Source organism: Chionomys nivalis, chromosome X (genome assembly GCF_950005125.1).
Source record: "Chionomys nivalis chromosome X, mChiNiv1.1, whole genome shotgun sequence".
NCBI lineage: Eukaryota > Metazoa > Chordata > Mammalia > Rodentia > Cricetidae > Chionomys > Chionomys nivalis.
Window position 1 is genome coordinate 29,809,457 of NC_080112.1, and position 16,357 is coordinate 29,825,813.

Genomic DNA, 16,357 nt, shown 5'->3' on the forward strand with positions numbered 1-16,357 from the left:
AAGTTGCTTTAGATTGTGGTGTTTCATCACAGCACTAGAAACCCTAGGACAGCCTGTGACCTATAAGCCTAACACTGACACTGTCTCTTCTTAACCCAGCAATCCGTGATTAAACTTTGCTCCCATGATTGCCAAGAGTAATGATGAGAAATAAATAACCTAAGATATTTCTCACAATGTTCCAACTAAGTTTATAATTGTGTGTTGGACTGTATTCAAAATATTCAAAAACTACCCATGGGTGTGTCATGTTGATGGCAGCACATACCTTAGACCAGATGTAGGGACTCAGCTTGACCTGACTGACAAGTCTTAACTGTCATGCGTGTTCCTGACTAACCCTATTGGTGGCACCTCATAATCTCCTGGCATATTCTATAAAATAGAACCATTTAAGTGGTATATGGACCTTGATAATCCAGCCCCAGGGACCAACAATGCAGAAAATGTGTCTGAGTTTAACAGCATGTGCCACCCCCCCAGAGCCCTTTCTTCTTTAAGTTGCTTTCTTCAGATAGTTTATTGCAGAAATGACACAACTAATATACATGGCCACAATCCATGTGCTAGACAGCAAAGATGGCACACAATGCAAAACAGCTCAAATTGAGGAACTCCTTGACTAAGTGGGTCATTCTCACTCACCAGGATCCACTCAGAGATTCTAGGAACAATATTATTTAATCAAATAGAGATGGGGTCACAAATCCCACATTCTTCACATCATTGAAGGTAGCCCTGATCTCTGCCATCCCCTCAGGTTGTCCTACTTTAGGTCGACCCGATATCAGCTTGGAGTCTTCTAGAGTCACCCACTTGGTATTTCCCAGTATGCTTATCTGATGTGGAATTCCCCTCTGTATGCTGTGAATACCATTGGTAATAAAGAAACCGTCTTAGGACTGCGCAGGGCAGAATAGAGGTAGACAGTAAAAACTAAGCTGAATTCTGGGAGAAAGAAGACAGAATGAGGAGAAGCCATGTAGCCCCGCCAGAGATAGATGCCATGAACAGACAAGCCAGAATCTTGCCGGTAAGCCACAGCCATGTGGCGACACACAGATTAATAGAGATGGGTTAGTTCTAGATGTAAGAGCTAGCTAGCAATACATTTAAATGAATGGTCAAGCAGTGATCTAAATAATATACTTTCTGTGTGGTTATTTCAGGAGTCTGGGTGGCTGGGAAAGGAACAAGCAGCCTCCTACAACACTTATCCTTACTCCATAGGCAAAGGAACCAGTATGAATGGGGCTTCTAACAGAGAAGTACATCCATTTCAATTAGACATGCAGGGACCATCTGTTGTGGAATATTAGTTGAAGATGCATTACATTTGCTTATGCTGTGGAACGTTTTTAAATGATGCAAAGATGTGTTGCATTCTTTTATGTTGAATTTGTTTAGCTCTGTGAAGTTGTATTACTTTGAGTGTCTAAAACAACTGATTGGTCTAATAAAGAGCTGAACAGTCAATGGCGAGGCAGGAGAAAGGATAGGTGGAGCTGGCAGGCAGAGAGAACAAACAGGAGGAGAAATCTGGGAAAAGAAGATTGGGAAGCAAGAAAAGGAGGAGAGGAGGACATGAGGGACCAGACACCCAGCTACACAACCAGCAATGGAGAGAGGAAGGAAGGAAGGAAGGAAGGAAGGAAGGAAGGAAGGAAGGAAGGAAGGAAGGAAGGAAGGAAAGAAAGAAAGAAAGAAAGAAAGAAAGAAAGAAAGAAAGAAAGAAAGAAAGAAAGAAAAGCATATAGAATAGAGAAAGATAAAAGCCCAGAGGCAAAAGGTAGACAGGATAAATTAAGAAAAGCTAACTAGAAATAAGTCAAGCTAAGGCTGGGCATCCATAAGTAGGAATAAGTTTCTGTGTGATTTATTTGGGAGCTGGGTAGTGGGGCCCCAAAGATCCAAAGAGTAAAAAAACAAGCAACAACAACCATCAACAAGAACTTCGGGAAGGTTCATGGACCCAACAGAACCAGGAATCCCTTGATTACCAGGCTTCTACAGGCTTCCCACCCTGAAAGGAGAGCCCCAGATCAGTACTGTGGTCTTGATATCAAGATTGACACCAGCAAGCCTTGGCATGTCTGGGAAGTCTCCTTCCTAACGTCATTACCTACACCAATAGCCATGGGGTTCTTTGGAACAGAATGAGTTTCAACCTGTGACAGGTGGCAGTTGATGGGTGAACACAGCTGCCCCTCCTTGCTGTGGGTTCCACACGCATGGATGCAACCAATGGCCTATTGAAAACATTTTTCAAAGATTTATTTTTATTTTTTATATGCATGTGTATGTGTCTATGTATGGGTATATACATGTGCATATGGGTGCCTATGAAGGACAGAAGCATTGGATTCCCGGGAGTTAGGGTTGCAGGCAGCTGTGAGCTGCCTGATATAGGTGCTGGGAATTGAACTCAGGTCCTCTGCAAGAGCATATGCCCTTAACCACCGAGGCAGTTCTCCAGGCCTGAAAATATTCTTTTTTTTTATTTTTCTCCTTTTTATTAGTTTTTAATTATGTAAAACAACTTTTTAATTAATGTATATTTTGATCATTGTCTTCTCCTTCCCCAGTTCCTTTAGATTCTCTCCCCTTCTCTATCCATCCAACTTTAACTTCTCTAAAAAAGAAAGAAAACAAACAAAAACCCAATACAACAGCAAACCCCCAAAACTAAAAAAACAAGACAAAACAACAAACAAACAGAAAAACAAACAACAACAACAACAAAAACACCAAACTGTAACCAAATAAAAGCAAACATAAAAAACTGTAGAGTCCATTATTGCTGAATATGAGGCCTGTCCTGAAGTGGTTGATAAACCCAGTGTCATCTCTTGGAGAAAACTGATTTATTCTTTCAGGAAATGTTAGCACTAGTGACTGGAGAAATAGGTCAGTGGGCAAAGTGCCTGCTGCCCTAGTATAAGAAGCAGAGTTCATATCCCCAAGCACGTACACTAACATCAAAAGTCAACCCCAGCAGTGGGGAGGCTGAGGCAGGAGAATCTTTGTGGGTTCGAGGCCAGCCTGGTTACATAGAAAGTTCAGGAAAGCCAGGATTACACAGAAAGATCCTGTCTCAGCACAGACAGACAGACACACAAAAAGCCGGGTATAACAACACATCTGTATCCCCAGTGCTAAAGAACAAGTCAGAAACAGGAGGATTCTGGGAACTTGCTGGCCAAGTTGGTGAGCCCCAGTATCAGTGACTGAGACCCTGTCTCAAAAACTCAGGTGGCAAGCAATAGAAGAAGACACCTGGCATCTGCCTCTCCCCTCAACATGAATGCACACATGCATGTCCAGACACTGTCTCAGCGTCAACTGTCAACTTGCTACAAGCCACAGTTTCCTAAGAAGGGGTCTCAACTGAGGGATTGCCCAGATCAGACTAGCAATGAACATGTCTGGGGGGTGTTTTGATGGTCAGTTGCTATAGAAGGGTCCATCGCAGCGCGGGAAGAACTAGTCCATGGACAGGTGATCTTGAGCTGTATAAGAAGGCTAGCTAAGCATGGATCTGTAAGCAAATCAGCAACTAGCAGCCATGGCTTCTCCCTCCAAATTCCTGCTTGAGTTCCTGCCCTGACTTCCCTCCATGATGGACTGTGACCTAGAAATGTAAACTGAATAAATGTTTTCTTCCCCTCAGCTACTTTCAGGCAAAGAGTTTTATTACATAGCAACAGAGACAAAACTAGAATGCCCACAACATGTGCAGACACATGAAAACACACATATGTGTAACACACACAGTGTTAGCATGTACAGACTTTTTTCTTGTCTGTCGCCCCCACGGGACAGCATCATGACTGTTTACATGACATTTGCAGTGTGTTCCGTACCACAGATCAGTTAGAGCTGGTCCAAAGTGCACCAGAGAGTGTGTGGCCATCCTTTGCAGATACCGCATCCTTTTATGTAGGAGACTTCAGCCCTTGCAGAGTCTGAAATCCATAGGTGTTGTGAGGATCCTTGTACAGGAGGATCCTTGTTCATCTGGGAGAACAGCTGGGCTTCCCACTGTCTCCCAGAGAAGGCATCAATGGGACTGGGTTCCATTCACCCACAAAACAAGCCTGCAGCTTAAGATGCCCTCTACTGGCATCCTTGCTAGCCCTGTCTCACTTCCCCAGGTCATCCCTGTGCTTCTTGGGGTTTCCCTTCCCATGTGAGCATCGCTACCCGACTCTCATTCTGGCGGTTCACCTCTGTGTATTCCTACACTAAGGCGTGAATGCAGAAGTGTCTGTAGTGGGAGCTGTGGGCTGTGTTTCTGCTGCCCCAGCTCCTGGTCACCTGGCTAGCTTATGCCCCGAAATAACAACACACAAACTGTATTCTTTTAAACACTGCTTGGCCCATTATATCTAGCCTCTTCTCGGCTAACTCTCGCACCTGGACTAGCCCATTTCTAATAATGTGTGTAGACCCCAAGGTGCGCTTACTGGGAAGATTCTAGCTTATGTCCATCCTGGGTCGGAGCTTCATCGCATCTGCCCCAGAGAGGAGAGCTATCGAGTCTGAGCTCACTTCCTCTTCCTCCCAGCATTCTGTTCTGTTTACTCCACCCACCTATGTTCTAACCTATGAGGGCAAAGCAGTTTCTTTATTTTTTAACCAATGACCTTCCTCCATCAAGTGTCCGCTAGGGCTGTCCTTACGTTCAGGCACCTCCAGTCTCTGAACACTCCTGTCGCATACCCCTGCAGGGTTGTTCCACCAGCTTCCCTGTGAACTTGACTTGTCACTTTCAAACCTCAATCTTTTTTGCTGGAATTTAAAGCCACTTCCTCACCTTGTGACTCCCGCCCTACCCTGCACCCTTGTTCTGAGACACACGGGCTCGATGAGAACACTGGTTTTGAGTTGAGCCCCTCGCGGACTTAACACGGGTGTTCATCTTAACTTCTCCAAGCTCAGCAGTCCCGGCCTTTTAAAGCTTGCCCATCAGGCCTGTTTTCCAGGCTTTCAATCATCTTCAAGGTCGCAAAGTGCCACCCCCAGCTGCTCGCCGAGACCACCAGATGTGGACTGCACCCAGAGAAGTTCATAGGAGGGAGGTGTCTGGCCCCCATAAATCACACTTGCTCTCGGCTCCACCCAGGAGCCTGAGACCAAGAACAGGTCCCAGCTTGCTGTTGAAGACCATAAAACTTCTGATCTTTGAAGGCTCCTTTGTTGGGCATGTTCCTTGTAACAGGAGTGCAAGCCCACCAAGGGCCCATAAAACTTCCCCAGGCTTTGTGCAGGGACACCAGACTACTCCCAGCCTGGCTCACTCTAGCCCATAGCCAAACTCTTACTCAGGTTTGACCTGAAATAGCCTGGCCTCAAATTGCTTTGTGACCTGTTAGCTTTACAAATGGCTTTTGAGGCCAAATTGCCCCTCGTAATCCTGAGTGTACGATCTATGGGAGCTGAGAGGTTAGGGGCTATGGGGAGGTGGGGGGATGAGGGAACGCCATTTTCATAGAGATTTCAAAACAATTCACTACAGAATACAAACCCTGGTCAGTCATGGCCACCGCCAGGGGGGAGCTGGGCAACTACCACCTTATCGCTCTGACCTATCCTAATCTCATTTCAGATGGGAAAGGGTCTCTAGAAACTCGCCTTTAACGGTGCCACCCAAGATCATGAGCCCTAAGGAGTCCTGGGTAGCCTGACCTATCCTCTGGCATGGACTACTCTCTAGCAAGGCCATAGGCCTCGGGGAAAATTCAAAACCAACCAGCAGGAAGGCAGGTTCGCCACTTATGGTTGAGTTGTTATCCAGTCCCTGGTCCATCCAGGAAATGAATATTCACACTGTAGACTGTGAAAGAATAAAGAACACGACCTCACTGGGTGGGTCACACATGTAGTCTACCACGTGCAAATGCCAAGCGCAAAGGAAGTACCGGGGCGGGGATGATAGTCCTGTCAGCAAAGTGCTTATGGCAAAGGCGTGGGCACCTGAGGGCAATTCCTAGAAGCCATGTGAAAAAGCTGGGTATGGTGGCACACGCTTGCAGTCCCACCACTGGGGAGGCTGAGCCAACAGGATCCCTGGGCCCACTGGCTGGCCAGCCTAGGCTACTTTCTGAGCTCTGGGACAGCAAGAGACCATCTCAAAACAAACAGAAAAACAAGGTGGATGGCACCCAAGGAGCAACACCTGAGATTGGTGGTCGCTCTCTGATCTACACACATACACACACACACACACACACACACACGCACACACACACGCACATGCATGCACGCACGCACGCACACACATAGAGTGAGTGAGTACTGCATGCTACTAGCTGGATGAAGTTCAAAACAAGAGGAAATGGAAACCCCAGCAGTAATGACATGTCTAGGAGGTGACAGATGAGAGGGTATTGACTGGAAAGGAACATTATAGGAGTGCAAAAAAAGAGTCTGGATGTTGACTGAGTGGTGGTGACATGGATATTCACATAAAAAACAAGTACTTCCTAATTTGATAAATTGAAATAAAAGGAATTTTAGTTCATTCAAGACTTCATTCAGACAACACACAAAAACTATATATATATATATATATATATATATATATATATATATATATATATATATATGGCTTATTTCTGCAGTTCATACCTAGAGACATTTCTCTGGCTGTGGAGAATGCTGGGAAGCACAAGGAGACAGGAATTCTTCCCCCAGCACGAAGCTGGCTCTGGGCACTCCTTTGCTACAAACGTCTTTTGATCAGTCTTGTCTGACTCCCTTTGGGAAAATTCCAGGGAGAGAATGAAAACCACATGCACAGCACACACGTACACACACGTACATACACATACACACACGTACACACACGTACACACACACACACACACGTACATACACATACACACACATGCAAATGCACAAACATATGCAGGGGTAATAAGGCATTTTCAGACGCCAGCAACCATAGACCTGAGGAGTACAGGAGCACGGGACAGGACAGTGTCTCCCTGGCAGAGGTCATAAGCACCCCAGGTTTCTGTTGTTTGTTTTGTTTTGTTTTTGTTTTTGTTTTTGTTTTTTGAGATGGAGTTTTTCAGTATAACAGCCTTAACTGTCCTGGAACTCACTCTGTAGACCAGCCTGGCCTCGAACTCACAGAGACCTGCCTGCCTCTGCCTCCCGAGTGCTGGGATTAAAGGTGTGCGCCACCACCGCCTGGCTAAGCATCCCAGTTTGTATCAGGTAAAAAAAAATGCTATGTGTGTTACTCTGAGGAGGTAAGAATAAAATAGTAATAGATGCACTTGAAAGTATCTGCCTGTATCCAGTCTGTTCCAGAGATGAAAGGGCACGCAGGTGGCAAGGCTTAGAAGGACTGTGCTTGCCATTGTCTGTGCCCCAAGTTCCCCAGCTCCCATTCTGAAAGTGTGCCCACAACCCTCTGATGGAAAACCTGAAACAAAACGGGTCCCCAGTCCTGACTAGGTTGAATATAAATCATTTATTGTGGTCAAAGGTGGAGGTTTATTTTTTTTTTTTTATTTATTTATTTTTTTTTTTGGAGGTTTATTTTTAAAGATTTGTTTTCTTTTTAATTCTATATACCTGTGTGTGTTCGTGTGTGGGTATGTATACATTAGAAGCCAGAAGAAGGCATGACTGCGGACCAGCTGGTATGAATACTGGAACTGAACCAAGTCCTCTGAAAGAACAGCAACCATTGACCCATCATGACAGCTCTGAGGTCGGTTTGTTTGTTTGTTTGTTTATGTGTGTGTTTGTTTATTTTCTGCGTGTGTGTGTGTGTGTGTGTGTGTGTAGGGGGGGTTCAAGACAAGGATTCTCTGTGTAGCCCTGACTGTCCTAGAACTCACCCTGTAGACCAGGCTGGCCTCGAACTCAAAGATCCACCTGCCTCTGCCTCCCGAGTGCTGGTTTTAAAGGCGTGTGCCACCACCACCTGACCCAGGTTTATTTTTTAATATGACAATAATAAACTTGTCATTTGTAAGCCACTTTATAACTTTCTATAACTTTCCTTACATTAACTAATTTTATTTACACATTAGTCCTGCAAGCAGTAAATAAGTTATTATTTTCATTAGCTGTGGAAGCTGGAGCTTAGAGAGATTAAGTGACGTGCTTGTGACATGTCACTTCAGGTTCAATGTTAGCAACAAGGCTCTAGCTTTTTATGGTTCATTTGCTATTACTATCACACGAATTCCTGAACATGGGTAATTTCATAAAGAAAAGAGGGCTCTTTAGCTCACAGTTCCCAAGGTTGAAAAGCATGGTGCCCGTGTCGGCTTCCCTGTGGTCAGGAGCTCACTGTGGACAGCATTCCAATGGAGGTATATGTAGAGGAGCGAGAGCTAACACCAAAAGAGAGGGGACGGGCAGCTTTGCTATTTCCTTAAGAACTGGCCCACGAGAACTGACCCAAGAATCTCAAAAGAAAGACCTTCACCCCTTTTGGCGACATGCCTCCGATGACATGAATGCTCCACTCCGGGCTCCACCTCTTAATATGACCACCGTGAGGACCTAGCTGCTAGATTGGGTTATGCAGGCAAGGAGATCCACTCTAAATGGGTTAATGGTGGGAGGATGCGGGGCCTCTGGGAGGTGATACGGCCATGAAGGCAGAAGCCTCATCAACAGAATTAGTACCTTAAAGAGACTCTGAAGATGAGGATCATAACTCAGTAATAGAGCGCTTGTCTAGTACGCATGGGCTCCGGGCTCAGTTACCAGGACCACAGAAGGGCTTCGCCCAGGAGACCATGTTATCCTTTTTACATTCAAAGACAAGAGAACCACAGCTTCTGGGAGTTAGGAAGCCCACCCCCACCCCCACTACCACACACCAAATATTCCAGAACCTTGGTCTTCAATGTCCTAGGCATTGGCACTGAGAAGAATAAACCTCTCTTTCTTTCTTTTTTTTTTTAAGCAGCACTGAAGTTTTTATTCATGTGAATTGTTAAAAATGGGCATCTATACCAGTGTCAAATGAGGGTGGGGGAGGAAGGCAGGGTAGGCAAGGAGAAGGAATTCCCGTCTACTGTTAATAAAGTTCCAGGTTCATCCCATCATGGATCTCATAATCTCCCAGAGACACGTGGTCCTTAAAAATCGTGTACCACTTTTTAAGAACGATCTTATTCCACCGGGTGCCAATTTGGGCCGCTATCAGTTTCTTCAAGTCCCCGATGGTGTCATGGTGTTGCACTTGACGCGGACTTTCTTTCCTAGACGGTCGTTGCAAACCACCTCAATCATTGTGACTGGACCTCTAAACCCCTCGAACTTATGGACGACACAACTCCTACCTCGATCGCGAAGCTCTAAACCTCTGTTTCTTATAAGCTACCTTGTTCATGGCATTTTTCCTACAGCAGTCTGAATGGACTTAGACATTACATTAAATTCCTATCTGTTTAAAATACCTGGAGTGGGGGCTGGAGAGATGGTTCAGTGGTTAGGAGCACGGGCTGCTCTTCCAGAGGACCTGGGTTCCACAGCATCCACATGGCGTTCACAACTATCTGTAAGTCCAGTTCCAGGGGATCAGACGCCCTCTTCTGACCTCCACGGGCACTGCATGCATGTGGTGTGCAGAAAAGACAAGCAGGCAAAGCTCCCATTCATATAGACTCTAAATAAAATACCTAGAGTGGTTTCTTTTTTCTGCAACTGGCCCCTGAGTATTGATTAGAAATGATGGCTAAACCAGAGGACCCTGTTTAGAATTCAATGGACCTGATGTGGTTTCGGTGGCACCTGGCAGAGATCAGTATTGATTTTTTTCTAGGGCTGGCCTGTCCCTTTCCTGAAGGTCATATACCCCAGTTGGACCCTCTTCCTGGGCACTTGATATCCGAAGTGGTAGCAGCCTTCGTGACAGATTGAGGAAGCAAGCAGGAAGAGCAAGCAGAAATAGCTGGGGGGTCACACGGCACAATGGCTCACAGAGTCGAGTCTTTTAGAAGCTGGGGATCAAGTTCAGAACTACCTATCTCTGGACTTCTTGCCAGCTAAACAGAGACTTCTCAGGGTTCAAGGCATTGTTCATTGGGATTTGAGTTATATGAAGTCATAAGTCCTTCCTAACACATACGCCCAGCATACCCTGATGGCTCTTGGCTGGCTATTGACTTGGCAGGAAATGTGAATTTTTCCTTCAGCTCACCCATCGAAACACAAGCATTCTCCCTTCTCCCATCTGCCACACAGCCAAGGCCTCTCATCGGCTCTGACCTCCATCCTGTGCTCTGCGCAGCCAGCCCCACGTCTGGCATCTTCTGCATTAGGCCTTCTCAATGTGCTTTTGACAGTTCTTGTCATTGCTGTCGCTCTAATTTTAGATTTGTTGACAGTGTTAGGGACCCAACTCGGCCTTACACCAACTAGGCAAGCTTTTGGTTTCTTCTCTCTCTCTCTCGCTCCCTCTCTCTCTTTCTCCCTCCCTCCCTCCCTCCCTTTCTTTCTTTCTTTTTTTGTTTTGTTTTTTTGAGAAAAGGTTTCTCTGTAGCTTTGGAGCCTGTTCTAGAACTAGCTCTTGTAGACCAGGCTGTCCTCGAACTCACAGAAATCCACCTACCTCTGCCTCCTGAGTGTTGGGATTGAAGGCGTGCGCCACCACCGCCCAACAAGTCCTTGGTTTCATGAGACAAGGTCTTACTACGTAGTCCAGGATAGCTTCCAACTCACCATCCTCCCGCTTCAGCTCCCCGAGTTCTGAGATCACAGGGCTTTGCTGCTGTGCCTGGTTCCAGTGTGCGCTTGTATTAGTGCCCATTGCCGTGTGTACTGGACCGAGTGGGGATAGCACACATGACTAGCTAAGTAAATGAGTCTAACCATTTCCTGACCAGTGGCATGGTCCAGCCTTCGAGAAAAAAGCAGCAAGAGTGTGAGGCTTGGTCCAGCCTCGTCCCCAGGGTCACACATGCCTGCTCTCCCCTGCAAAGCCTTGCTTTCTTCCTGCTTCTCCTTGTTTTCTTGGTCTTTAAGGCTTTTACGGATCAGCATTTTGGCCCTGTTTTAGTGCGCTCTCGTTATGATTGATGCTGCTTTTACTGGCTATTTACCCTCGGCACATAAACATGCTTAAGTTTCCCCTGTCTTAAACAATAATAGAAACTACGAGCCCTTAGCTGATGCTGTGTGCTTTGGTGGCTATGAGTTTGCTCTCTGCTGTCTGGAGTGAGCTCTTCAGAAATTATCAACTTGCTCAGTTTTTCTCTGCCCCATAGATCCTTCCCTCTCCTGGCACGCTTGCTCTAAGTGATGGACAGGAGCTGGAAGCCTTCAAGGACTATGGGAGGAAAGGCGTGGGGAGCTCAAAGAACTTCATCCCTGTGACTTTTCCCTTCTCTCTTTGGCATGCAGGACTTCTTCCCACCAACTGACTTCCAACTGCTCCAGAACCTTCTATGAGCAACCTCAAGGAAGGTTTCTCCAACATCCTCTGTGTTGTTCCAGTTTGGAAACTTCAGGGAAGGGTTCTAAAGGGCCTAGCGTGCACCAAGGTCCAGCATGCACCAGGTATCCACCGCTGGCTAACTCCTAGTGTAAGCCAGCTTTCTGTCACAGTAACCAAAGACCTGAGGCATGGCTGGAGAGATGGCTCCGTGGGTAATGTACTCGCTGTGCAAACACAAGAACCCGAGTTCAGATCCTGGGGCCCACAGGAAAGCCAGATGTGGTGGAGTGTCTGTAATCCCAGTGATCGGGAAACGGGTGGATCCCAGAGGCTTGCTGGCCAGCTCCGGGTTCAGTGAGAGAGCCTGCCTCAAAAAATAGGGTGGAGAGTAATAGACAAGGACACCCAGTGTCAACCTCTGGTCTCCACATGTTCACACACAAGCACCACACATGCACACACACACACACACATGTGCATATATATTGCATACACCACACATACAAAAGAAAATCCCCCACAAAATATCTAAAATAATTGATTTATAAAAAGGAAATGCTGTCATGTGTCTACAGTTCCAGCACTTGAGGTGGACATGGGAGGAATTCAAGTTTGAGGCTCACCTATTTTATATGAATCCCCATCTCCCCAGCTACAGCCCACCTGCCGGGCCCACTCCTCCAGCTGTCCCTCTCTCACCCCTGCTTCTCCTTCCATTGCTGCTGTCCCCAAGGCCCTTCCATCCTTCTGCTTACCCAAGCACCCTAGATGACTCCAATCCATGATTCTAGGGTGTAGGCATGTCCCCAGTTCTATTGCCTCTTGCTAGGTCAATGTGTTGACTAGAGTCTAACCCTCCAACACTTTCCAGGAAGTGAGCACACAGCGCCTACCAGCACACAGCCTCGCCCAGCACACAGCCTCCACCCAGCACACAGCCTCCGCCCAGCACACAGCCTCTACCAGCACACAGCCTTCGCCCAGCACACAGCCTTCGCCCAGCACACAGCCTCCGCCCAGCACACAGCCTCAGCCCAGCACACAGCCTCTACCAGCACACAGCCTCCGCCCAGCACACAGTCTCTACCAGCACATAGCCTCCGCCCAGCACACAGCCTCTACCCAGCACACAGCCTCTATCCTCCCTGGAGCGCTTCCTTCAGTGGCGGCCCCGCATCCAAGGACTGTAGCGTCTTTCTTCCACAGAGCTCCTGTGACTATGTCAGCAGCTCCCTTGGTCACTCGCAGCTTTGTAGGTCCAGATGGGCCAGTCAGCTCCCCTTCCCCATTTTCTTGCTTCTTCCCTCCCACTGCAGAAGTCCCTGTGAACTACCCAGCATTCCAGACTCCATTTCAGTCTCTGCTTCTGTAGCCATGGGCTTCCCAGCACCCTTTGGAGGGCCCTCATGGGATCAAGTGCCAGAAGCCTATGAGGTAGCTGACTGGTTGCAGCTCCCCTGTCTTGATACCCCACGCCCATGCTCAGATTCTCAGAATCTACTAAAATCTATTCACTCTCAAGTCATAGTCTGTCTTAGGGACCATCCAAACCCAGCTACCAGGATTATGAAGGCTGTCTTGTTAAACCCCAATGTTTTGGGGACCTAGGGAGACATCTCAGTCAGTAAAGCGATTAGCATGCAAGCACAGACCTGTGTTCAATCTTCGGGATCCACATGAAAAGGCCAGTTGTGTGGCACATCCTTGCAATCCCAGCACTGGGGAGGAGAAGACAAGCACATCTCTGGGGTTCCCCAGCTAGCCAACCTAGCCTAATTGGTAAGTTCCAGAACAGTGAGAGACACCCCCCCATCTCAAAAAATAAGCTAGGTAGTGTCTGAGAAGCAAGGCTGAGATTGTTCTCTGACCCCCACGTGAATATACGCATGTGCACATATGCACCCACAGCAATACATGCACACACATGCACACATGCTTGGACACACACACGTTCTGAGCCACATCTGCAGTGTGCACCACTGTGATCCTGTGCTTTGTTTTTAAGTGGCTTCCTCCCAGATGTTCCTGGATCTCTGACTGCCTTTCCTGCTACTCTGTCCTCTGTTGTTTTGCTTCTGCCAGCCCCCAGGTCACAGCATCCAGCCCAGCTCAGGACATCACAGCTGCTCGCTCAGAGTCTCCCAGTGGTGACCTACACTGCTGCTCTCCTGCCCAAATAGCTCTCCTGAGCTCCGGGCCCCTTGCTATGCCTGACTGGGTCCTCACATCTCTGCTTGACAGTTCCATAGGCACTTGAACCACTCCTGGCAACCTGGCCGCCTCTTTCTGAGCCAGCTGCTCCTCAGAGTTTCCTTCCTGTGAGCTCTCCTGCATCCCGATACCCTCGGCAAATAGCACTACAATTGGTTGCCTGCAAAGCCAGGTATCCAGGAGTCACCCAGCTTCCATCGGGTCTCCTCTCTGCCCCTCCTGCACTCAACTGTCTGTCCCAACGCAAGCCTACCTGTGATGACCAGTGTTGACTGTCAACTTGACAGGATCTACAGCTGCCTAGGAGACAAGCCTCCAGGAACACCCCCAAGGGACTGTCTTGATTAGGTTAGCTGGCCATGTTTATGAGGGATATTCTTGATTGGGTAAAATGAGGTGGGAAATCCACCTTAAAAGTAGGTGGTGCCATCCCCGTGGCTTGGGGCCTGGACTGCATGGAAAACAAAACAGAAAGTGGGCCGAGCACTCACGTTCGTGCTCTTAGCTTCCTGCCTGCTGATGCAGTGAGGCCACAGGACTCCCCACCGTGACAAACTGAACGGGGAACAAGACAAACGACTTCTTAAATTGCTTTGGTTTGGGGTACTTTATCACAGCAACAGAAAGCAGTGACTACACACCCCCATCAGTGTTCCCATTCTGAGGTCTGATCTCCAGCAGCCACTTGGCCTTGTATAACCCATCTCTCCTCGTCTCGGTCTCTGCATCTGTAAAATGGGTCATTAATAGCAATACCCACTGTCTAATCCCTAGCATCACATAAACAGCTGTGGTAGTGCATACCTGCAATCCTAGCACCCAGGAGGTGAAGGTAGGCTCAGAAGGTCAAGCTTGTGGACCATTTGAAATCCTGTCTCAAAAAAAAAAAAGAAAAAAAAAAAAGATAGCAGCATCTACTCTATAGGGTTGCTGTTGGGTTTCAGGGGTAGTGTAGGTATTAGGGGTTTAGATGAAGAATCTCAGTACATTTTGTGCTCCTAGACCAGAATCCACAGGCTGAGTTACTCATAAAGAAAGACCTGAGAGTTGCGTAGTGGCATTTCATTTCTATTTTAATAAATAAAGCTTGTCTGAAAGTCAGAAAAATAAAACAGCCAGCCACTGGCTCTTACCTTGACCTCAGTCCGAAATGACAACCCTGCCTCCAGAAATCTCAGAATGAGACTGAGTCTAAGAGCTATCTCCTCCTGTTTTATAATTCTCTCTAGTGCTGGGATTAAAGGCATATACTGTCTGGTTTCTATGGCAACTAGTGTGGCTACTGGGATTAAAGGTATGTGTTGCCACTGCCTGGTCTGTAAGGCTGACTAGTGGGGCTGTTTTACTCTATGATCTTGAAGCAAGCTTTGTTTATTAAAATACAAGTGAAATGCCCCTGCAGAGTTGATTCAGTGGTCTAGAGTATTTACTGCTCTTGCAGAGGACCCTTGATCAGTTTCAGCACCACATGGTGGCTCACAAAAACAAAAAATAAAACATATTTCCCCTAGTACCCCAGTACTCTTTGGGAAAGTGTGGGTACCTGCAGGAAGATGAAGACACTGGCCATGGATAGATGGACAGACAGATGAACAAGTAACCTCCTACCTTCCGATCTTGCAGAAGAGCATGGCTTCTAAAGATGATGTGAGCACAGATACAGTACAACATGGAAAGAGAGGGCCTATAAGAATGGTCAAAAGAAATGCCGGGTATACGCCTTTAATCACAATACTTGGGAGGCAGAGCCAGGCAGATCTCTGTGAGTTTGAGGACAGCCTGGTCTACAGAGCGAGTTCCAGGACAGCCAGGGCTGTGCAGAGAGACCCTGTCTAAAAATAAAATAAAGTAAGAGAAAATAAAGAGGGGTCAAGGGAGAGGCTTGGCAGTCAGCAAAGAGCTTGTCATGAAAGCATGAGGACCTGAACTGGCTCCCCAACCTATGGTTTTTGTTGCTGCTGTTGCTGCTGCTGCTGTGACTGTTTGACAGCCTGTTATGATGGCATACACCCTAATCCCAGTCCTGGGTGATGTGGGAAGTCCTTTGTATATGTGTTGCTTTTATTGGTTGATGAATAAAGAAACTTCCTTGGCCTGTTGATAGGGCAGAGTAGAACTAGGCAGGGAAAACTAAACTGAATGCTGGGAGAAAGAAGGCAGAGTTAAGGAGAAGCCATGTAGCCCTGCTGGAGACAGATGCTGGAACTTTACCCCGTAAGCCACAGCCTTGTGGCAATACACAGATTAATGGAGATGGGTTAATTTAAGATATGAATTAGCCAGAAATACACTTAAGCTATCTGCCAAACAGTATTGCAAATAATATGGTTTTTGTGTGATTATTTTGGGGCTGAGCAGCCAGGGAACAAACATGCAGCCTCCATACAACACCTAGGAGGTAAAGACAGGCAGAGTCCTAGGGCCTGCTAGGCAGCCAGTCTACCCTACTTGTTGAATTTCCTGCCAATGAGAAATCTTGTCTTGAAACTAAAAAATGGGCAGTTTCAGAGGAATGACACCCAAGGCTGGTCTCTGACCAGCACAGGCATAGGTATACATGTATACACACACACTCAGGGTCACAAGAAACAACAAAAAACAATAAAGAGCTAATCATTGTTGAGTGTTGCATGCTGTGATCTGTGTTTGGAAACTTCAAGCTCAATGCCAAAGTACTGGGAGGTAGTACCTTTTGTGGAGGAGTTCGGTTTTCACCCAGGGATTAACATTATT

The 16,357-nt window shown here is 47.0% G+C and overlaps 1 pseudogene; it reads right to left on the reverse strand.

Moving 5' to 3' along the window:
- Positions 1-8,944: 8,944 nt before the first annotated feature.
- Positions 8,945-9,288, reverse strand: LOC130868155 (ubiquitin-like protein 5; annotated as a pseudogene).
- Between the last annotated feature and the right edge of the window lie 7,069 nt (positions 9,289-16,357).